The 25,245-nt window shown below is 38.2% G+C and overlaps 1 pseudogene; it reads right to left on the bottom strand.

The window, feature by feature from the left end:
- Positions 1-24,105: 24,105 nt before the first annotated feature.
- Positions 24,106-24,633, bottom strand: LOC118577848 (annotated as a pseudogene).
- Positions 24,634-25,245: the final 612 nt, after the last annotated feature.

Here is a 25,245-nt window from a genome sequence, read left to right as displayed (position 1 = left end):
CAACACTGGTCCCCAGACACATGTTCTTAGGCTTGGATTTCCCATACCTACACCTTCAGGGCCAGCTCTACTGTGTTGCCTAGGCATGGCATGGGGGTCAATCTCCCAAGTGCTGCAGCTGATGAGGGGCAGGACCAGTTCTCCCACCAGGCTGGTTCACCCACATCTCTGCCAATGGGGTGAGCTCTATTGTGCTGCCCAGGAGAGATGCAGGGCCAATTCTCTTCCAAGTGTTGGAGATGGTGGTGGACAGAGGCAGCTCTCTCACCTGCCTTAGGCTTGATGAGTGCGGGAAGGGCACCATCTCCCTCCCATGCTTCCTCATGACAGATGGGTAATAGGGACAGCTCTCCTGTGTTCACTACTTTGGGGCTGACTCACCCACACCTCCACCAATGGGATGATCTTTATTGCACTACTCACACAAGGTGAAGGGCCTGCTCTCCCAAGTGTTGCAGCTGGTAGGGGACAGGGGAAGCTCTCCTGACCTTCTGACCTCAGGGTCAGTTCTTCCACAAGGCTCAGTTGTGATAGGTTGGTAGAGGGCTTGTCTCCCCAACTCAAACCGCCTCATATGACTTTTTTGAAGAATTATTTGTTGCTTTTAGAGGGAGGGAATGAAAGGAATATCCAAGGAAACAAGTGAGTCACAAGCTTAATTGTCTCACCGTTCCTTGCATTTCTATCTTTTGAATGTAGGTATTTTCTATCTGATACAGGATTTAATTTACTTAGGTCACTGTGGTGGGGCCTTGACTCAACCTCTTCTATACTGCTTGTGAGTTGGATAACTTTAAATCAATATCAACTTCTACTAAAACTTAAAACTAAAAACAAACAAAAAAAAATCACTCTAAAGAGAATTGTGGACATCAGTCAAAAAAGAAAAGTAAAAAGTTGAAGAAAATGGCCAAAGCATTTAATGATGAATGAAAAGAATCAAATTTTTTTTTTTTTGGATAACAAGTAATTCTACTCACACATTTGTTAAAAATGTGAAATAGTAATAAGCATCATGTAGTAATTTATAGGAAGATACTTATATTTAATTTTATATTTTAATATTTTTACTGTAAGAACTTCCTAAGAATTTTGTATGTAAGCACTATACCTATATTACTCTGACACCTTCCTCTTTCCCTTCTCAGCTTTCCCATGTCTGTTTCCTTCCATATTTGGGATTTCTTTGCTATTATTCTTATGTGTATATGCACCATATACATACATATCAGATATATGTATAATATACATGTACATATTATAGCTAGTCCATGTAGCTTTACTCAAATGTATATGCAGCCAGGCTAGCCACTTGTAATTGGACAACCTATGTGGGACACTCCATTTCTCAACAGCTATTGTTGCCTGTAGCTCTTCAACTAGGAATGGGACCACACAGAATTTCCCATCCACTTTGTCATGGTAACTGGTGTTGTATTTATGTTGGTCTTGTTCAGGCAACCACATTGTTGAAAATTCATATATATATATATATAGCTTTCTAATCATTTATAGAAGACACTCTTACAGCAGAAGCCCTAGTCCTATGGCTCTTACAACATTTCTGTCACTTCTTCCATGGTTTTCCCTGAGCCTTAGACATAGAGGTTACAATGCAGATCTATGATTTGAAGTTGGGCCACCCATAGTCATTCCTGGCATTTTGACGAATTGTGGATCTCTGTAATAGTATCTATCTTTTGCACAATAAGAAGCTTCTATGATGAGGGCAGATAGCTATACTTATCTGTGAGTACAAGGATAAGTATCTAATATAAGATATTCAGAAATTGCATTAGTTTAGGAAATAACAGAAATTATATTAGTTAAGAAAAATGGTGGAAGTAGGTTCTCCTTTCAAGCCTATTACCTTTCCACAAACAAGTAGTAAATAGGCTAGAATTACAGTACCGGGTATGAATTCCCTTGTGGAAGAACATGTTAGTTTAATTATGTAGCTATTGGTTATTTAAAGATAAAAATGTCACTAATGTACCTTTTGGGATATCCTGAATGCCCAGTCATTGTAGTGGTTCATGGACTTCACCGGTGGGTAGGACTACTGAATCTTCCCTTACCTTTGTAGTTTGCATAACAGCATCAGATACTATGAAAACTGGTCCTCAGGGATAAGGAAATTATACCAGTTGAGGAAAATGGCAGAAGTGGGTTCTTCAGGATAGATCTAACTTCTGTGTCCAAAGAATGTTGTATCTTTAGCAATATGGACTTACTGCTGTGCATATCGCTCTGTGTAAATAAAGTTCTGATTGGTCAGTGGCCAGACAGGAAGTATAGGCAGGACAAGAGAGAAGAGAATTCTGGGAAGTAGAAGGCTGGAGAGACACCGCCAGCCGCCGCCATGAAAAGGAACATGTAAAGACACTGGTAAGCCACAAGCCATGTGGCAAAGAATAGACTAACAGAAATGGGTTAATTTAAGATAGAAGAAGCAGATAACAAGAAGCCTGCCATGGCCATACAGTTTCTAAACAATGTAAGTTTCTGTGTACTTTCTTGGTTGGGTCTGAGCGACTGTGGGACTGGCGGGTAAGAGAGATTTGTCCTGACTGGGCCAGGCAGGAAAACTCCAACTACAAATGGTGCCCAACGTGTTGGCAAGAGTTTCCACCTAAAACCTGAAAAAAAAAAATTCTAAAAGGGAGCTAAAAACAGCTTCCTAGTTGTCTCTCTCAAGTTAGCGGCAGCCTGCCTGTTTGAGCTACTATGGCGGGTTCCTGGCATGTGCGTCTGACCTGCAGTGTGGCTGGAATGAGGAGTCTACAAGCAGCACTTTACTCTGCTGCATGGTGGATTTAGCCTTTGTGAGTTAAAAAAAAAAGTTTCTGGGCTATATACTGCTTTGGTAGAACTGCTTCTGATAGTTGATGGTACACATGGCTCCAGACCCAGAGCTGGTGGTAAACTGCACCACCGCCATGTTGGGAAGCTGAGGTGGGCAGAGCCAGCAGCCACAGCAGCATTTCAGTCTTACAAACATGGATATTACACAGAGAATCTGGTTTGTCTTGTCTTTGGGATTTTTAACTGCAGAAAAAGATTTGATCATAAAAGCTGTTGAGTTAAACAAATATGTAAATTTTAAAGGTACCTTGACTTCAAAATTTGGATATAAGGATAGGTTGCTTTGGAAAGGAGTTTCTGCTTTTGTTTCCACAGAAAGCCAGAGGCTGTGGATTTGCTCCAGATTAAGATACATCAGGTTTGATCAGCCAAGACCACCTGAAAGGTCTCCAATGACATCATGGCCCAGATGATCCAACATCCAGAATGGTTTCAAGGCAACTGGCTCAGAGGTTCACCCTAATGGACTACTCCATAATCCTAAAATTTTCTTTGTGTCCCCATAAGATACAGCGCCCCCCTCCAGCAGGAAGTAGTAAGAGAAACTATGCCCACATTCCCAAAATTATCAAGCTGGCTTTGGAGATGGAATTGGGTCACTCCTTCTCTAAACCCAGACATATTGCTAAAAGAAAGGGTTAAGAGATTCTTGTATCCCAAATCAGAAGAGCCCTCTGGTGTGGGACAGAGAAAAACCAATATTTTTCTTTAAAGCAGGTTGATAATAAATGCGATCTCTTTCTAAAGAAGAAAAGGGGATATGATACAGATATAATAGGATGAAAGGCTAGATTAAGGAACTTACTTCTAAAGAGCAACAACTTGTTTAAAATGTTTTACATTGGTATAGATTTTAGTCTATTGATACAAACTTAAAGTTAATTTTGTTATACTGTGTGTATATTTCTAATCGTGTTTAAGGTATTATGTTTGTATAGCTCATTTAAAATTGTAATGGATAATTAAAAATAGATTAATAATTAATCATCTGTGATAATCATACTCATAGCCATGTTAGTTAAGTCTTCTGGGTATACAGAGAGATATTTCAGATAGATAGGTAATCTTCAAATACTTCAAAGACCTACAGAATATGGCATTTAAAATACTTTCAAAATTTAGACTTTCTGGACAGTGAGACATGTCTGCTCCTGGCAACACTGATTTACTTCAGAGACAAGGATGGGCAGTGAAGACACTTCATATCTTCACCTTGGCAAAAATAGCCACTTGGGCAAGAAACTGTTCTTGCCTGGACTGCTTGATTAACTGGACATGCAGGACACATAGAAAGGTGACCACTGAACTTTGCTTTCAAAATGGTCCTTCAGGTTCCTGCTTCACAGAGGAAACTGCCAGACATTCTACAGGACACTGAGAGAAGTGACTGAGAGACTCTAGCCCTGTGGGCTGAAGACAAATGCCCCAACTTTACAAAGGAACATTAAGTGACTGTTCAGGCTGTCAGCTGTCTCTGTCTACCCTGAAAGACTCCCGAAAGTTGCTTGCATCCTTCTCCCGGTTCTCAGGTAATGTTATATCCTTCTGAGGTCTTTGATGTGGTTGAAGAGTAGATAGTTATAATTTCCTCAGTTATGATAAAAGATACGTTAGATATAAAACCTTAGACTCATAAATATAAGATAGATAGGATATCTTCTTTAATATTGTAACTGTAATTCTTGCTTGATAATTGTTTTGTTATATGTAATTGTACTATGTAAAAGTTAAAACCTTCCTTAAAAAAAAAAAAGAAAAGGGGAAGTGCTGTGGATATTGCTCTGTGTAAATAAAGTTCTGATTGGTCAGTGGCCAGGCAGGAAGTATAGGCGGGACAAGAGAGAAGAGAATTCTGGGAAGTAGAAGGCTGGAGAGACACCGCCAGCCGCCGCCATGAAAAGGAACATGTAAAGACACTGGTAAGCCACAAGCCATGTGGCAAAGTATAGACTAACAGAAATGGGTTAATTTAAGATAGAAGAAGCAGATAACAAGAAGCCTGCCATGGCCATACAGTTTCTAAACAATGTAAGTTTCTATGTACTTTCTTGGTTGGGTCTGAGTGACTGTGGGACTGGCAGGTAAGAGAGATTTGTCCTGACTGGACCAGGTAGGAAAACTCTAACTACAACTTACCTTCAAGTTCTCAGAGGCAATCAAGAGCAACAATAGCCTATATTGTCTTGATAGTCCCCTGAACTCCCTTGAAAAACAATTCAAGTGATGCTTCCCATGTCTGGTAGAAGGATTTTTGTTAGATAATATATGGGTATTATCACTGCAAATAGCAGATCTTTATCTAAATTATTTATATATCTATAACATACTCATATAATATAAATTATATTTCTCTATGGCCTTTTCAATAATCCTTCATGTTATTTATCCCATGTCATTTCCCTTTTTTATTGTTTCAGTCCATATCCCCCCCTACTTTCCTCATTACTTTTCATGACAACTTTGTCCTGCTATCCTGCTCTATTGCTTCTTGTCTCCCCTCCTCCACACAACAGCCCCCTTTTACTTTCCTTATTTCTGCAGTTACTCCAGGAAATATACTCAAATCTAAAGATTTGAAGCTATGATGTACAAATAAAAAAAGACATGTGGCTTTGTATTTATGATTAAGGTGTACATCATTCAATGTACATTCTAGTCATATTGATTTTCCTTCAAATTTAAAATTTTAATTTTTCTTTATAGCTGAATAGAATCCAACCATGTATATATACCACAATTGCATTATTCTTCATGAGTTGAAAGACATTAGGTTGTTTGTAGGTTTATGAATAGAGAGGCAATGAACATTGATGATAATGTATTTATAGAATGAAATGTCAAGTCCTTTGGTCATCTGCCAAGAAGTGGTATAGCTGAGGTGTATCGTAGCTACAACCCAAGCTGGACATCCTGTGTTCTAGGCCAGGTTGGGGAGTCAGTCTACTAAACTCTAGTTTACCTGTCTTCCTAATCTCCAGGCCTATCTCAGATTTCATATATAACCCCCAAGCCCAGTCTAGGGAGCCCTGCTTATTCTACTGCCACTTTTTTTGTTTGGCAATGGTTATACAACCCATTTTGTCAGCCCAGTCCATATGATTCTTCATAATCTACAGAACTTGTGTGGTTCACACAACTTTTTTGCCTGGCCAGGCTGATGACCCACATCTGCATTTTTCCAATATCCAAGTATAGCTCAAGTGGCACATGCTGTACACCAACCTAGCCTTCTAGGTCTTCTGTACTCCAACCCACCCATACTATATGCAAGCTCCACACTTAGTGCAAGTAGAACATCCTGTGCCCTGATCCACTCTGGTATGTTCACTAAACCTTAGCCAGCCTGCACCACATCCAAGCTCTAGGCCCAGCGTGAGATATACATTTGTGTGATGGCCTTGCTTGCTGAGTGGCTAAGACCTTGGTGCACCCATGCCATCCTCACCCTCTAAGGAAAAGTTCAGGTAGCACAGCTTACATACCAGCCCAAGTAGATCCAGCTGTCTGTTCCATCCTCAAGTCACCTCCCTTCTACCAATATAAAATCAAGATGAGCATCTGAAGGATTGTCCCACCAACTCCCCCTACCTGATCTGAAATCAACCAATCTTGGGTAACAACATAATCAAAATCAAACTTGTACTCAATTCAGGCAACCTGAACTCTCACGTCATATACATAAAAAATGAATGAAGTCCCTATGCCCAGGTCTTATTGAAGAAACATAAACAATATGAAGGGCAAAAACAATACAACTTCTCTCTTCAATTCCTCAGTCTCAGGCAAATGTTCTCCAACAAGAATTGACTTGATGAAACCCAATACACACAACTTAAAGTATAATAGTAAATTTTATCAAATAATTCAATGAACTTAAAAAAAGAATAACAATAAACATCTGAATAATACCCAAGAAAACACAAGAATAAGACTCATGAAATGATGAAAAGAATTCAGATTTTGAAAGTTGAAAGCTGATTGAAGATGGAATTGAAAAAAATAATAACATAATTAGAAAAAAAAGAGGAACACCTTACAAGTAGAATGGATCAAGTAGAAAACAGAATGTCAGAACTTGGAGACAAGTTAGAAAAATCGGACCACACAATCTGAGAACACACACTAAGTAAATAAATAGATAGATAATAACACATTAAAAATCTAGGGAAGGAATTTGAAAGGACTATGGGATACCACAAAAGACCAAGTCTTTGAATTATAGGCATAGATTAAGGAGAAGAATCTCAAGTTCCTGGCATAAACCAGATCATCAACACAATCACAATCACAGATCTTTATGATACTAAGGAGAGGCTTACCTATACAGATGCAAGAAGCACACAGAATACCAAATGGACAAGACTGTAACAGAAACTCTCCATGAATATCATAGCTAAAAGAAGTAGAAAGATTTTTAAGAGTCAGAGGTGGTGGATGATTCTAAGCAAACTGTCTTTCAAACACAACAGGCTGATACACACAGGAACTCACAGAAACTGTGACAGCATGTACAAGATTTGAGCATGTTCAAAACAGACAAAACCCCAGCACTGAGAAGTGGAAGAAGACATAAAGTCCAACCCCTAAGCAAGTAGCTATTTACAGTTGTTAGTTTCAGAGAAAGGGAAAATCAATTTTCTACAGAGGAGTGTCATTGAGTATGTCAACCACTCTCTAGGGCAAGACCTGTGACCAGGAGTAGTTGACCAACATAAAATGGAATGCACGTTTTGTTTTGATGGGCTTTTGTTTTACTTTTGAAATGAAAAACAAAAACAAAACAGACTTCTATGGAATAATAATAAAAGAAAATAAGATAAAACAAAAAACTAACACATTGGAATGGGAAAAAAATAAACAAACACAAGGAAACAGCCCAGTAGAAGGCACAAGAAACAGATACTCACTGGTTTGTACACTCAGAAATTCCATGAAAACACCAAACTTGAAGCCATAATGTATACAAAAGAATCTGTAGTGTATAAAAAGAGAATGAAAATAAAATAAAATAAAATAAACATAAAAGATAAGAAAAAATTTTTTTTAAAAAAATGAAGAGCCCTGACATGACATTATAAGACAAAGAACCTCCAAAGATGCCGCTGAGTTCATTTTCTGATGGTCATATATCTTGGGCACACAGCCTATCGGTTAAGAGTATTGCTTTCCCCAATGAGACTTACTGTGAGATGTTCTGTATGCCAAATGCATTCCTCTGATTGGTTAGTAAATAAAACACTGATTGGCCAATAGCCAGGCAGGAAGTATAGGCAGGACAAGCAGAGAAGAGAATTCTGGGAAGTGAAGGCTGGGGGAGAGAGACACTGCCAGCCACTGCCATGACAAGGGAGATGTGAAATACCAGAAAACCACGGGCCATAAGCCACGTGGCAAAGCATATATTATTAGAAATGGGCTGAATATAAGTGTAAGAGCTAGACAATGGTAGGCCTGAGCTAATGGCCAAGCAGTTTAAATAATGTAAGTGTCTGTGTGTTTATTTTATAAGTGGGTTGTCGGACTTACAGGGCTTGGCAGGGGCTGGAGAGAAGGTCTCCAGCTACAGAGACTCCCTTGAAGAAAACTAAATTTTCATTTGCAAGTAGTTATCAATTGGAAATAGCTTCTGAATTAGGGATGGGGCACATGTCCATTTCTCCTTTCAGCTCTAGGACCCATCTGGTGCAGACTTGTGCAGGTCCTGTGCATCCTGCCTTAGTCTCTGAGTGTTCATATGCATATCAATCATGTTGATTTAGAAGACTGTTTTATTGGTGTCCTCCATCCCCTTTGTCTATTACAATCTTTCTGCCTCTTCTTCCATAGGGTTCCCTTAGCTTTGAGGTGGGGGATGTGGTGGAGATATTCTATTTAGGGGTGAGTGTAACATTACCTCTCACTGTGTGTTTGAAATTTGGCTGTGGGTCTCTGGATTTGTTCCAATCTACTGCAGGAGGAAGCGTCTCTGATAAGGGCTAAGCAAGGTACTTATCGATGAGTGTTGCAGATTATAATTAGGAGTCATAGTGATCTCTCTCTCTCTCTCTCCCTACTTAGCTACCTACCTATCATCTATCTCTGAATGGGCTCCTACCTCCAGGTTCCTTCCCTGTTTGAGTTCCTGCCTCAGCTTCTCTTAATGTACTTTGATGATTAAAAGCCTAATAAACTCTTTTCTCCATTAGGTGCTTCGGTGGTGGTGTTCTATCACAACAGAAACTTAAGCTAAGACAAACCCCAGAGCATGTTTCACAGAAGGTGCAAATTAGCTACTTCCCACAGCCAAATCCTGACTTCTTACTACTTCCTGACTAACAGAGCTCTATTTCTTTTTTTCCTTTCTTTTCATCTAGCCTTATTCCACTTAAGAATATACTTCATTCAAGAAATCATTCACATGTTTTATCAAAACCAAAGAAAACTTGCAAATTAATATGTAACAGTACAAATATTTTCAACAGTCAAAATGTAGGTAATTAGGTTAGATTTAATTTTAAATAATAAAATTAGAAAAACTTATGAAAAAGTGATACTATTTAAATACTTAACTGCTATCAGATCATTGCTAGGGAAAAGCCCAAGTATCTCCTGGTGGAAAAAAGCTATGTTACTCTTGATTAACTATTAGTAGCCTTTAACCTATATTTTTTTTTAGCAAATTGATGTAGTCTGGATACAGACTGAATTCCTCCTTTACATGTGTTCTGTTTTCCTAAGTAGCAAATTACTGAGGATAAAAGTCCCTCTTAATCTATAGTAGTCAACTCTGTCACTCTTGTGAAGAATTTCTCAATCATCACTATTTAGTTCTTATTTTTGCTGATGTAATGGAATAAAACACATCATGCTTATTATAGACCTCTTTTTCTATAAAAAATAAATATATTAAAATACAACAGTAACATTCATAGTTTAACACCAATAAATTAACCAATACTTCTTAACCCTGTGAGTCCTGCACCTCAAATCAAAAAAAAAAAAAAGTGTTAAATTTCAAGAAAAAAGCAAAATTTACAAAGCATGTTCATTCCACTGTGCAGCATATGGTGGGGTGCACTGATGTGTAGCCCCAGCTGAAGCTCAACACAGCAGACATTAATTTCAACTTTCTCATAATATACCACAGGTGATCTGGGAAAATAAAAAGATTAAACTCTCATGTTACTTCAAACAGATTGAGAAATGTGTCAAGAGGAATTATACCCTAAAATCTTCTATTTTGTTTTCCATAATAAGGGCAAGAAGAAAGAAATATTATGTATTTGGCCATAAAATTATAATGAATATTTATTCAGCACATTTCTCTGTTTGAAATTGTGTGTGAATTGCACTGGTTTGCACTAGTAAAATCTTTCATTTTACCACATCACATTACATGGTACTTAGGTTGCCTCTCTCTCTCTTTCACTTCTCCTCCCCCTGTAAGTGTGTGTGTGTGTGTGTGTGTGTGTGTGTGTGTGTGTGCAACTGTGCATGTGTGTGTCTTTGCATGCGCTGTCATAACCTATCTGTCCAAGCATGAACTGTCTCCAAAGATTAAGTGCACCTATTTTGAACTGGAGGCTGCACGCCATAATTTTTAGCTAACCCGTTTCCTTCTTAGTGAAAACAGAAATAAAAATATATTGTGCACACTTCATTGCTAGAGCCTTTGACCTCAGCTGCCTGTCTGGCTGGGACTGTGATGAATGCTTTGTGTCCCTTCATTTTTAATTGCTCATAAATTGTTATCCCACGAAACACAAAACTAGCCTTGTCCTCATTTTAGTTGGGGTTGGAGGTCAACCTAACAGTAATACAATTAAGGAGTGTCTTTGTGTGGGGGTGTGGGAGTGAGGAGGGCACTCGGGTTGCAGAAGAGGGATAAAGAAATGTAGTAGTCCTTTCTGAGGAAAACACAAAGAAAATTCCTACTTTTGAGGAGAAAAACCTCACACACAGAAAAAAAAAAATTGTGTTTGTTTGACGGTTGTCTTCAAAGTTCCTTTAATGGGCATTTCTGGATAGCAACTAAGAAAGGGGACTATATTTCAACCCTGTGTATTGAAGCAAAAAAAAAAAAAAAATGCTTTTCTGTGATTCATGGTGTTAAGAATGAACTAATTGTGAAAATTCAAAGGCTGATTTCAGGAGTCTCACCTAGTCCCAGGTTGTTCCCAGACAAGGCTGTGTGTACGGCTAACAACGGAAGTCCACCTTCTGCCGAGACTGCTCTCTCGTTATAAGGACACTTACATCTGATTCCAATGAGATCAGGATCTTTTCTGCGGGCTTTCCAGACTCAGTCCCTGTTTTCAATTATACTTCTATTGCTCAGTGACTAAACTATAACCTTAAACAGTCCTGTTTTGAGTATCAATGGACCTAAAGCTTTGAATTTCTTCCTATTTGCGAAAACTGTCAAAAACAGAGATGATTATGCACTTTCTTTAGTCTGCCTAAAATGGTGTTTAAAGTTCAGCTAGTGGCCTATTGACTACTGACTTTATTATTTTGATTAAACTAAGCCAGAAGCAGCATGCTCTAAATGGAAACAGAATTAAACTTACAATGAGACCACCCCCACCCCCACCCCCCCCCCCACCCCCGCACCACCACCCCAGTCTTTAGTTTGTTTTAAAATTGAAAATAAACTTTTGGTTCTTACCTTATGAAAACATTATGCATACAAGAGAAGATTATACATGTGCTCTAAAACTTTATATAAAATGTATTTTGATTATTGCTATGATTATTTTCAGTTTAATGACTATTTGTTTGAATTAAATTTACCACTAGATTTTGAACGTTTTTTAAAAGTCGACCAAATTTTGAACAACCAATTGGTTTTTTAACATTAGCTCTCCCACTCAGTATTTATTAAAATTAAATTCATTTATTTTTCCCAGTACAATTTATATGTCTGTCTGGCTCAGCTTTGGCAAAACAGAGAATGAGTTAACTGTATCCCATACACTAATGCATAAATTGAACAGACTTGATTCTTCTATACATGTTTGAATAGTGCTTTTACCCAGTCACTGTGTTTGCTATTATGGATAAAATAATGAATATATAGGGGGAGCAGAGTAAGTCTGTCCTTAATGGAAATGATAATCTTTTAATTGACCCATTTTAGTAAATCATCATATCTAATAAATAAATGAAAATATATTTTGAAGCTAGCTATATCAAAGCCACCTAATAAAAAAATCAACGTTTTGTAAGTATAGAACAGCTCTACTGTTCTTTAACCTTCAGATCACAGCCAAGCAATCACATTGACAGAAAAGGTTTTAATTTTTTCCCATTCTAAAATACTATGAATGCCTATGAGAAAGAAATAAACTCCCAACCTGTAACACAGGGTAGCAGTGGGGTGGAACAGTGAGGAAGGGGGAAGAAGGGGAAGGAAGGAGGAGGGAATGGGAGGGAGGGGGAGGAGGGGGAAGGAAGAGGAGGGAGGGAGAGGAGTCTACTTTTTGGCTGGAACAATCATTTTATTTTAATTTTTCAGACTGCACTTTTCTGGGTTTCTTATTTCTCTAAAGACAAGCTCATTGCATTAGCAAGGGACTCTGGTACTGCGTTTCTTAGATGATAACCATGCTGGCATTTTGTCATAAGAAGGAGGCAGAAGGAATTGCTTCATAAGGTTCCCAGTGGTCCAAATAACAGAAATCTGCTAGACTCATAAGGGGCAATTGTTGGCTGAATTCAACAGCTCTCAAGTCCAAAACTGGTCATCTGTGTCCTTGCTAGTGATGGCTACTTGATGGTTTGAATCAAAGCTTTATGTGCCATCAAAAATGATGATAATTATTCAAGCTGCAGCCAAGAAAGAAGTTTTACCTTTAGTTTTACATCATAAAAAAAATCTTCAAAGTGAGGGAAAAGCAAACATAGATCAAAATATTAAATACTAAATATAAGAATTAGAGGTTTATCAAAATTTTGCCTAATGCATTATGAACATAATTAGAATTGTAATTTGTACTTGAATATTTTAATTATATTAGACATCAGTTAGAGAGTATAGTCTGTATGACATTTCATTCTAAAACAAATAGATCTATGTAATACTAAAATAACATAAAAATACTGTGAATTGTTCTTGGAATATAACTTTTTAGAGTATACTTTTGTCCTTCTTTGCAAAATGCTCTTTAACTGTAATAGGGCTTTCTGACTTAAAATTTTTCTGAGGACCTAAAGAACTAGATTTTCTCAATAACAAGTGTGGTGCTTTCAAATGTTTAGTAGGACCAAAATGAAAAGAGCAAACATCATGATGTGGTAAATGGGTGCTTTCTAATTTTCTTTATTTATTGACTATTATTCACTGTAAGGTACACTCCATCAGCATACAGAATTCCTCTGCTGTTCTCTCCTCCCTGCATTATCCATAGGGTCCACACAAGTGACAAGACCATGGTAGGTGTTTTCTTGACATTTATTGACTGAGTGAATGAGTGAATGAATTAACGAATGTTTTGATCACTTTCTGAACTTAACTTTTGTGGATCAGTGCCCTGAGCCAGTGAGTTCTATTACAACTTTCTAAGATATAATTTGCTAGGTTCTTCTTCAACCAACACATCCCTTGATAATCATGTTTGCTTTGATGTTATTTTATTTCAGAATGTTTTGTCATTGTCTCATTTAGCACTAAAACTATTGAACTCACCTTTGATAGTTCAGTTATTGTTACAACCAATTCCCTTTCCCAATCCCAAGCAAGTCACAGTTAGCATTTGACCTAGTCTATAAAGAAGTGTGCAAGATCCTAAGTCATAAAATCCTCATTAAATTCAATGAATAAATTTTATTTAAAGTTGGGTATCAAAATAGTGTGGTATATTGGGTCTGTAAAATGTATATGATTTTATCATTTACCTGATTTTTAAAATAATTATTTAAACTCACAATAAAACTTTTAAAGTTTTATTTTACAGATTTTGTCATTCAACAGAATCCTGTACCATTTGGAAGAATCCATAGATGTATGGATTTAGAACAGAACATTGAAATTGTATCTCTACACCAGACAACTAGCCAAATTGTATAAAATGGACCTTTGAAATTATCATTCCAGCAATATATTTTGTACTTGCATATGAAAATTCAAATACAGGAACTATATTCAATGTTAAACAAACTGCTAAGTTTATAGCACTCTAAGCTAGGTATAGTAGAACACATCAGGAAGACCATGAGTTCAAAACCAACCAGGTCTACAAAGTCAGTTCAAAATTACCTCAGTTACAGCTTAGCTAGACCCTATCTCATAGACAAAAGAGAGAAAAGGATGGAGGCAGGAAGAGAGGGAGAAAGATGGAGGAAAGAAGGAGAAAGGATGTGTGGGAGAAAGGAAGCAAAGGCTAAAAGAAGAAAGAAAGAAAGAAAGAAAGAAAGAAAGAAAGAAAGAAAGGAAGGAAGGAAGAAAGAAAGGAAGGAAGGAAGGAAGGAAGGAAGGAAGGAAGAATAAAGAAAGAAAGAAAATGAGAATATTCTACTTGTTACTTTGAGCATATAACTCATATGTGACAACACATCGAAAGCATTGTTAGCTGCTATGGTTAGAGTCCCATCATAATTCAATACTCTTGTCTCTATCTGGTTGGTTAACATAAGCAGAACAACATAGTGGTATACATTAAACAATTATGCCACACATGTTGCCACAATGTTATCACATCATTAGTTCCTTACTGTAATGAAGATCATTGTATTAATTTAACCCTATGAGAATAGTATAAAACTACAGACTTTTTTTTATATGATGTGGTTGGTACTTTCAGTAACTTGGTTGTTGAAGTTATTTTTTCTCGTAAATAGCTGCACAGCTCCTATACTTCTCTGGATCTTAGCACTTGCTGTATTATTTTTATTTATTTTTTTTCTCCTGATACCTCAGAGTAATCTACTCTGTCTTTAACATCTGTCTACTTGAAACTGTCCCCAGTGTGTGTTCCTTTGCTCCTAGATACAGGAACTAAGTTTATACATAAACTGTAATGGATTTTGGTAGGAGAATATACAAACTTCTCAGCACTCTACAATCAGAAAAAAGTCTCCTAAATTAATCAGTATTTCTTTCTGAAATGTAGATGTGACTGCATTCTATATCCACAGCATACATTTAGTTTAATGTCATAGGTAGGGTCCATCTTTTTTTTCTCTTTTTATTATTATTATTATATTTGTGTTTTAATTTTACATATCAGCCATGGGTTCCCTTGTCCTCCCCTCTCCTGCCCCCACCACCACCCTCCCCCCATCCCCTCCCCTCCATTCCCATCTCCTCCAGGGCCAAGACTCCCCTGGGGATTCATTTAAACCTGTTGGATTCAGTACAGGCAGGTCCAGTCCCCTTCTTCCAGGCTGAGCAAAGTGTCCCTGTGTAAGCCCAAGGTTCCAGACAGCCAGCTCATGCACCAAGGACAGGTCCCGGTCCCACAGCCTGGATGCCTCCCAAATAGTTCAAGCTATTCAATTGTCTCACTTATCCAGAGGGCATGATCCAGCTGGGGGCTCCACAGCCTTTGGTTCATAATTCATGTGCTTCCATTCATTTGGCTATTTGTCCCTGTGCATTTTGCAATCTTGGTTTCAACAATTCACGCTCTTACAGTCCCTCCTCTTTCTCCACAATTGGACTCCTGGAGCTCCACCTGGGGCCTGGCTGAGGATCTCTGCATCTACTTCCATCAGTTATTGGATGAGAGTTCCAGCACGACTGTTAGGATGTTTGGCCATCTGATCACCATCCATCTTTTTTTTCTTTTTGCTTTTTATATTCTCCAAAGGCGTAACACCAGCATAGACAAACTTTCCTGTCTGAAGTAGTGATGGCAACACAATAATACACTAACAAGAAACTAAATTCGGTTTGGTGAATGGCCTTTCAGAAACCATGCAATGTTTAATGTCTTTGTCATCTGAAAAGCACACTAAGAATAAAACCAAACTCCACTTTGAGATTCCTTTGGCATGGTAATCAAACCCAGATCAATTGAATGATAGATCTTATTAAACCACTCTTCTCTGTGTCTGTTGCCTGTCTGTCTGTCTCTCTGTCTCTATCTCTCTCCTTTTTTCTCTCTCCCTCAAGAGTAAACAAGACTTCACAGGGTGGAGGTCTTAACCTACCCAGGAACTGACAGAGTAGTAAGGCAAACAAGAATCTTTCTCATGGAAAGGACACTGCAGCTGACCTCTTTGGGGATCCTCCTGCTATCTCTGACTCCAGTTTATGCTCAGTTTCAATCTCTTCACATGCATCAAGTTTTAAAAGTGTCTACAGAAAATGACAAGGGTCTGGGGTTGTTCACTCTATATTACAGAAATGTGGCGCTTCAGTTTTTAACTGTTCTTTATTTCTCAGCTTCTCTAGAATGGATACCACCAATGTCACCTTTCAGTAAGATAGTCATGGACAGCAGAAGGCCTGGAAATGCCAATTGTAATTAACTTTCTTTTCAAATGTGTTTGACAGTTTCATGCTGAGAAGTGCTTCTTACCTTTTGAACTTTCAGATTGCTTGGCTGGGCAAAATGTGTATCATTTTCTTTTAAAATTGCCTTACAAAGAGCTATGTACTATGGTATTCTTGCACACGTCAGCCATTTATACGAGATTTAGATTTTTAAGCAGATTATCCTTGTTCCAAGTGAGAGACCTTGCTTTTGTCTGAAGCATCGGCTATGTTCAGGTGTACATCAGAGTCCCAGGACAAGGACATTCAGAAATTCATAAATGTCAAAGAGAATGACCCTTCCTCATGGCCTATCATCCCAGCTGCTCTACCAGGCAGAATTCCACAAACCTGTGAGAGCCAGAATGGTGATTTTTTTGACAACAGCTCAAGATGGGAGAGAAATACTCCTTGAGTTTAGCTTCCCGCATGATGGTTATTCATCATTTTTAAAATAACATAAAAAATCAATAAAAACTGAAGAACTCTATAAATACATCTTTTCCTAATTGAGAAACTTAACCTGACTTTTTCCAGAAAGAATAATATACCTTACTGTGACCTACTTAAAAATGTAAAAAGTCACTGTATATCTGTTTGTTTCAATCTTCCATTTGGTCTTTATACTCTTTTTTCATAACCATGGTGTTCATGGTTTACTATTGTTGTTGTTTTAAAAAGGAAAAATAACGGTCTAAATTCTCAGCAGCATTTTGATCGAGGAGAAAATTTTCATACTTCAATAGTGCACGTAATGGAATTGGTCAGATTTGAAGCTTGGGAGCACACTTTATCTTGGATCTTTAATTTCTTACAGTTCAGCTGACAGGAATTTAACTAAAATTCAGGTTATGTGACCAGTAAGCATACTTCTCAAATAATATAATATTCTCCTTAATTTTGTAGTACATTTCTATAAACAGGGTAGGTGATACTCTTATTTTAATAATTTATAGATTTATTTATTTTTAACTTTGTGTGTGTGTTTAGCCTTGTATGTATGTGCACCACATATGTCTTGTGCCGTGGAGGTCAGAAGATGGTGTTAAACCCTGGAACTGCAGTTACTGATGACTGTGTACCACCAGTAGATGCTGGTAACTGAACGTGGATCCTCTACAAGAGCAAAATGTGCGTTTAACCACTGAATTATCTGTCCAGCCCCAAGAATACTCATGTTTGTATTAATATTTTGGTTAATAAGAAATAATTCAAAACCATGTTTATACCCAAAGATACAAATATGTTGAATAATATTAATTTTCACAGGGTTTAAAAATACAAAAGAAATGCTTTTTAAAACCCATTTTGACATTCCCTTATCAAGCCACCAGATCAATAGAAGAAATACATTGAGGTTTTGACCTTTTATCCAAAAATATAAAATTGAATTAAATGATTCTTGATTTTCTCAAAACCCAAAGCTATAATTAACACATAATGTTATCAATTTCTTTGTGATTTTGTAATTACAAAGCTCTTTTGCTCCAAATACCAAAGAAAAACCCAGTTCAGCTTACTATAAACACACTATCTGATATTCTGTTGAGTACAAACATGAATTACAAGAGTCAGGAATAGGTGGCTTTGGGTAGGATTTTCTATTAGTATCCAAGGACGTTGAACTCCTGCTGCTGCTTCTATGTGAGACACCACATCAAGGCAGCCAGTTGACCTGAAGAAGCTATCTGCATGTTTATTACCCCTTGGTGAAAACGTTCTGCATGTCTGAGAGTTTGAACTAGAAATTTCCTCTCAAGGAATGTGAGGGTTTAGTCTTCAAGGACCTGCTCAAGCCCCTTTCCCAGAGGGCTAACTTCTCAGATTGGGTCCACAAGGAAGGGACCCTTTCATGTTCTGTCCTATCATTTTACCACACGATTTTTGAGGACTAGTAGAAAGTATGGAACAAGAGAATCTTTTCCTGATATTTTCAGGGAGAAAGCAATATAAATAAAACATTGAATATAATTATATATTTATATTCATGGATATAAATAATTAAGTATTGTGGTCAGTTTTTTAAGTTAACACAAGTGGGAGTTGTCTAAGAAGAAACCTCAATTTTAAAAAAAGTCCCATCAGATTGGCTTAAAAGCAAGACTGTGGAGAATTTTCTCGATTGATGATTGATATGAGAGGGCCCAGCCCACTGTGGGTGGTGCTACCCCTGGACAGGTGGTTTGAGGGTGTGTAAGAAAACAAACTGAGCAAAAGGAAGCAAGGCAGTAATCAGCATCTTCAATGGCCTCTGCTTCAGTTCCTGCCTAGGTTCCTGCTCTAAGTTTTTGCCTCAGTTTCCCTCAATGAACTTTGGCCAGGAATATGTAAGCAAAACAAACCCTTTCACTCCCAAGTTGCTTTTGTCTTGGTGTTTATGACAGCATAAGAAACCTTAACTAGGGATACTATAATATCTACTGAAGTGTCTTAGGTTCTCTAATTTAATGTGGACTGCTGTTTTATACCCTAGTCAATTCATGGTTAGCATCATTTTCATAAGCTCTAAAAGGAAGCGTCCAAAAACCATTCCAGTATTTACTCCAACTTAAGAAGGTAAGCTGGCAAAGGTAGCCAGGAAATTTGAAGTGGCATACATATGTCTTGGTAATACAAAACATATGCTTTTCCTGGCCCTGTCACAAAGTAAAGAAGATAACACTTGAGTGATACAGTGTGGAAGGACAGAATTTGTAGCTATAGTTAACATGTAGTTCATATTTGACTTCTGCTTTCAAGTGATCTTAGTAGGTTGTTTTGAGGTGGATTTCAGTAATAAATTGGTAGGACCTCCAAAACTGAAAAGCTTCCTATTGATTCTGATGTTACCGTAATCCAGTATATGTATCTCTACCACATATCAGGGACAAATTTGTCCAAGATATACGCCTATTTTAGAAATCACCACAGTGTAAAATCTGCATGTCAAGTAACATGAATACATAAAACCAGATAGGACTTGGGGTTGGAGGACGAATGGAAAATAGGGCTGTATTATAGTGTTGTACTGATAAGTGTAACTCATTCTATCCTCTAATTCCCAGGGATACACAAACTCAATCAAATTGTCTTGTGAAAGCACTTCCACAGTCCTTTCAGCACCTCCCCGCTTCCATTTTTCAAATACCATAGTTATCAAACTGCTTGTCGCTTTTGCTTATATCTAAGTCTGGTCAATTTCTTAGTCACACCTTTGTCACTCCAGTTATTACAAACTGGATTACACTCCATATCACCAGGTTTTCTTCTTGCCTCCATAATATTCTTAAAACTTGCACTAAATATGGCATAACATGGCTTAGGGTTAGTTCAAATAATTTCTTCATATCCTACTTTAAGGCAACGAAAAGGCTGTAATTGATGATTTGGGACCCAATTCAGACAGACAGAAGAGAAAGCAAGTTAATTAGGATTTCCTGGATTTTAGAGAAGACAACCCAAAAATATAGGTACTGAATGCCACATCCTTCCTCAGTCAAAACCCAGCACTGTTCTGTTTCTCTGCTGTTCATGAGCTCATCTTGCCCCCTAGGAAACCATTGACACATTAGCCCTAGACCTAAAAACAATGTTATCTGGTGGAATTAATTTGTAAGTTTTAGATATACACTATATCTATCCTTTTAAAGTTATTAGTAGCCATGACTTATGAAATTAAAATATTAGCACATTAGTAGTGTTCTCAGGCTATCTTTGCAAAATCCAACAGACAGGTATGGAGACAGGAACTCAAGGTCAAGGCACTTGAAATATAGTATCTGCTGAGGCTGGTTTCACTGGTCTGTCGATAGCCACCTCTATGCTAGTCTTCATATCGCCTTTTCTCTATGCATGTTTCTCTGAGTCTTTGCTTCTTCTTATAAGCCACCAGTTCTACTAGTTGCCACTGCACTTTAATGGCCCCAGTTAGCTTTAATTTTCTCTTTAGTATCACCATCTCTAGTCTAACTGTGGGATAGAGTTTCATTGTATCATCTTTACATGGGACAGAAACAAGTCAATGCTAGATAAATTTTATTTGAAAAGGTATTTTTCTCAATATTTAAATACATAACTTTTTATATGTATTTACATATCTCTTCATGCTAAGCCTTCAAAATCTGATGTTCCATACTCTCCATCACATGTTAGCTTGTACTAGTCATCTTTCAATACTCTTTATATGCTAGGGGCTACCATTTCAGGCAGTACAACTATAACAGCATCATGATGTTATTCCAAAGTTAGATGCAGAAAACAAAAGAATAGTCCAGATGATTTCATGATTTTGGAAAACTTTCACTGAGAAGTTTGCCTTGTCTTATCTTTGCAGTAATATTCTCTTCCACTATGGCCTCCAAAAAGAAATTCCCTGATCCACTTCACCTATGGAAAGACTCCAAAACCACTTTTCCTACCAAAGCAACTTGAATTAGATATATCTTGATGCTTACAAGAAAGTATGCTCACTTTTGTCCACATTAGAATCTTCTTGCCAAAATTAACATGAATCTCATCATTGTTGAGTCAAATTTTAGTTTCCTTCTGGTTTCTCTGTTCTTCTTAACATATCCTTCATTCTTTCAATCATCTATCTTCTGGAACTCAAATGTGGTTTTCTCTGAATGTCTGACAATGCGAAGTAAATTATCCCCCCCCCGTCTGTCTCGCTGTCTTTGTCTGTCTGTCTGTCTGTCTGTCTGTCTGTCTTTCTCTCTCTCTCCTCTTCTCTCCTCTCCTCTCCTCTCCTCTCCTCTCCTCTCCTCTCCTCTCCTCTCCTCTTCTCTCTCTCTCTCTCTCTCTCTCTCTCTCTCTCTCTCTCTCTCTTTCTCTCTCTGGGGGGTATTGTTTTTCTTTGTCTTGTATTTCTTTCCATGTTTACCATCCTTCTGATTTTGCTTGGGTATATTATTCTAAACTTTTTTTTTTTTAGCTGAAGATCGAACCCAGGGTCTTGCACTTGCTAGGCAAGCGCTCTACCACTGAGCTAAATCCCCAACCCTCTAAACTTTTATACTAGCCTCTAAACTGTTCCTTTATTCATCGTCTTGATGACTTATACTATATAACTCTGTTGTTTACACTTTATGGAACATAGGTATGAACCTGTTACTCTTCCCAATTAGCTATTGAATTGAATACATACATACTTTATATCTCTTTCCAGGATTTAGAGTTAGTCCTGTCTCCAACCTTGTGGTAGTTTGAATGAGAATGTCCCCCACTGGCTCACATAATTCTGTATTTGGTTTCCAGTTGGTGGACAGTTTTTGGACAGTTCAGAAGTATGGCTTTATTGGAGGGAACATGTCACTGTGTCACAGGCTTTGAGTTTCAAAAGCCCACACCAGATCCAGTCTTCTCTCTCCCTCTGCCTTCTGCTTGTGGATCATGTAGGCTCTTAGCTATTGCTCTAACATCTACCATAATGGTTATAGAATAATACCCTAAAACTGTAAGCAAGGCCCCAATTAAATGTCTTCTTTTATAAATAGCCTTGACCATGGTGTCTCTTTATAGCAATAGAACATTACTTAAGACATATGCCTCTGCTATCTTTAAGCTATATTATTTGCTTTCATACACTCCAGTTTAATTAAGTGAGCAGCCATTGTTGTTTGTAGGAATTCATCAAATCTTTTCATTTGTTATTTTCTTTCATGTAATGCTCATTGCTGGAAATTACCTTTTGTCACCCACTCAGCTTTAGCAAAAATGCCTTCTTCATGAAGCCTTTCAGAATCATTCCAGCCAGAAATTATTTCTTGGTTTATTCATTTCCAAATATCTAGGGTTTTGGACCACCATTTTATCCTTAGTACTAGTAAGTCAAAAATGAAAGAGTTGGGGTACCTAATGCCAGAGTTATGAATGCATAGCCATCATCAACCACTTGTTATTTAACAATATCTGTGAACCTTCTATTATGTGCTATACATCGTCCTAGGATCTGAGAATACAACAATAAATAATAGAGATGTGACTACATTCAGATAGCTTACATTCTGGTGGGCAAGACAGTGAGCATTCAAGAATATATCAGGAAAATACAAATTAATAGTCATCAATATTGTGCCAATAATTATAAGAAGATAATGTGATAGTGTGACTTTATGTCTAATATGCAGAAGAAAGAGAATGATGTTAAACCTTAGAGATGGGGGATAGATTGAAGGGGAAATTGATGATAGATTGAAGGGGAAAGAGTATTGTAGGAAAAGTGTTTTACAAAGACTTTGCTTTAGGGGTGACTTGGGAGGTAGAGGAGTTTGTGTTCAGGACAGATGACCTGAGTTCAATCCCCAGGTCCCACACGGTGGCAGGAGAGAACCTGCACTGTAGAGTTATATTCTGACCTTCACAAGCAAATAACCACACATACACATCTGTACATGCTAGCAAACACACACACACACACACACACACACACACACACACACACACACATACACACACATCAATAAATGCATAAATGATCAATACTAATTTTTTTAAAAATCACAAAGCAGAATTTGCTTGAAACATTTAAAAGATAAACTTATCAACACCATAGACACAAGAATTACTGAAAAGAAGACATTATAAAGAACTAAGAATGGAATACAGGGTACAAGATAAAAAGTTTTTGTATTAGCAGACAAAAGTTGATATGATATTTGAAAATGTGCTGGAAGAAACATGGACAATTTCAATATAAACTAGGAAGTGGTCATAAGGCTTTCTAATGAGGCAGTAGGCATATGTAGTACAATCATTGTGAATGGTAATGTAACAGAAGCAATTGAGTGCAAAATCTTAGCAGGGATAAATTAATCCAAATATTTGTGTTGAGGTCAGTCATGGACTTGCAAAACCCAAGTCCAGTCTTAGGATACCCTCTCATTAACTCAGACTGTGTGTCATTTCTCCACATTCTATTTTTTAATTAAGAATTTTTTATTCATTTTACATAACAACCACAGCCAGCTCCCCACTCCCCCGCAGCCTTCCCTTCCCCACCCACCCATCCCCTCCACCAAAAAGTTAAGGCCCCCCATGGGGAGTCAGAAAAGCATGATACATTCAATTGAGGCAGGTCCAAGGCCCTCCCCCTGCATGAAGGCTGTGCAAGGTGTCCCACCATAGGTAATGGGCTCCATGAGACCAGCTCATGCACCAGGGATAGATCCTGATCCCACAGCCAGGGGAACCTTAAACAGACCAATCTACACAACTGTCTCGCTTATGCAGAGGGCCTAGTCCAGTTCCATGCAGAAGCTCCACAGCTGTTGGTCTAAATTTCATGAGTTCCCACTAGTTAGGTTCAGTTGTCACTATAGATTTCCCCATCATGATCTTGATGCCCCTTGCTCATAGAATCCCTCTTCCCTTTCTTCAACTGGACTCCTAGAGCTCAGCCTGGTGCTTGGCTGTGGATCGCTGTATCTGTTTCCATCAGTTATTAGATGAAGGTTCTATGATGACAGTTTAGGTGTTCACCAATCTGATTACCGGGTAGGCCAGCTCAGGCACCCTCTCCACTATTGCTAGTAGTCTAAACTGGGGTCATTCTTGTAGGTTCCTAGGAATTCCCTAGCACTAGGTTTCTCTCTATCCCCATGATGTCTCTATCAAGATATTTCTTTCATTGCTCTTCCACTCCTTCCCTGTTCCAGTTTGACCATCCCATTCCCTCATGTTCTCATTCCCCATCCCCTTCCTTCTACTGCCCTCCCTTGCCCCCAGTTTGCTCAGGAGATCTCATCTATTTCCCCTTTCCAGGGCGATCCATATAAAGCATATTCTTTTTTCAGATACATGGTCTTTTATTGAAATATTCTCTCTTGTTGCTTCTTAGCTGAGCATTTCACCACGCCACTGGTGATGTCATCAGTGATGTCATGAGAATGGCGGCCATCCGCATTGCAGCCCACAGACTGTGCAATACCCAAGATTTCTTTAATAGTTCCAGAAAGTTCTCTGGCTAAAGACATGTGTCTCATCTGCTGGGTAATGTTGATGATCTCACCGAAAGTGTTAGTTCCACTATGTTTAATGTTCTTCTGCTTCTTTCTGTCTCTTGGTGGCTCCTTGAGGGCTTTGATGATCAGGGCAGGGGCAGAAGGCACCACCTCAATCTGGGCCTGTCTGTTCTGGATGGTCAGCTTCACTGTGATCCTCAAACCTTTCCTGTCACAGGTTGCCTTGGCAATGTCATCGCCAACTATTTTTGGAGACAGACCCAGGGGGCTGATCTTGGGGGCCAAGGTAGATGTGGCATGGACCTCACCTCCGGTGCACCTCAATTACATGACTTTGATCTTGTTGGGGTTGAATTTGGGTGGCATGTTGGAGGCAGCTGAACCCGGCGAAACAACCAATAGCCTCCTCCAAGGAGAAAGGCGAAAAGCATAAAGCATATTCTTAAGGGGAGAAAATCTAATGTTCTGTCTTCAACTCCTAGAAACACTCTGAATAATGATTAATGCACAATGGTGAGCCATACCATTTTGAATCAATATATTTTCGGAGTGTGTGTGTGTGTGTGTGCGTGTGTGTGTGTGTGTGTGTGTGTGTGTGTGCATGTGTGTGTGTGTGTGTGTGTGTGTGTGTGTGTGTGTGTTGAAGCTGATTTCACTGATGGAATAAAAAAGGGCAGAAAGAATTAAGTCTGGGGAAATAGAGGTATGTTTGGAATGATTTCTGAATGGCATGTAAAGGTGCAACACTGAAGGAGGAAGGTTCAGCTATTGTAACAAACTATTCCAGGAGTAGTATCAAAACACACTACTGCAGTTGTCAAGCTTGCAACTCAGAGATTTGGGGCAATTATACTTATCAACAATGAGTCACATATTCTCATGAATTTTAATACAGGTCTAGATTATAATAACACCCATTTCCCTTGGGAGGTATAAGAAACATTTACCCTCTTCTTCTAAGTCCCTAAAGACAAAGCAAAACTC

Source organism: Onychomys torridus, chromosome 2 (genome assembly GCF_903995425.1).
Source record: "Onychomys torridus chromosome 2, mOncTor1.1, whole genome shotgun sequence".
In the NCBI taxonomy this organism is placed as follows: domain Eukaryota; kingdom Metazoa; phylum Chordata; class Mammalia; order Rodentia; family Cricetidae; genus Onychomys; species Onychomys torridus.
Note: the sequence above shows the minus strand (reverse complement) of the source record. Positions and strands in the feature narration are given on the sequence as shown.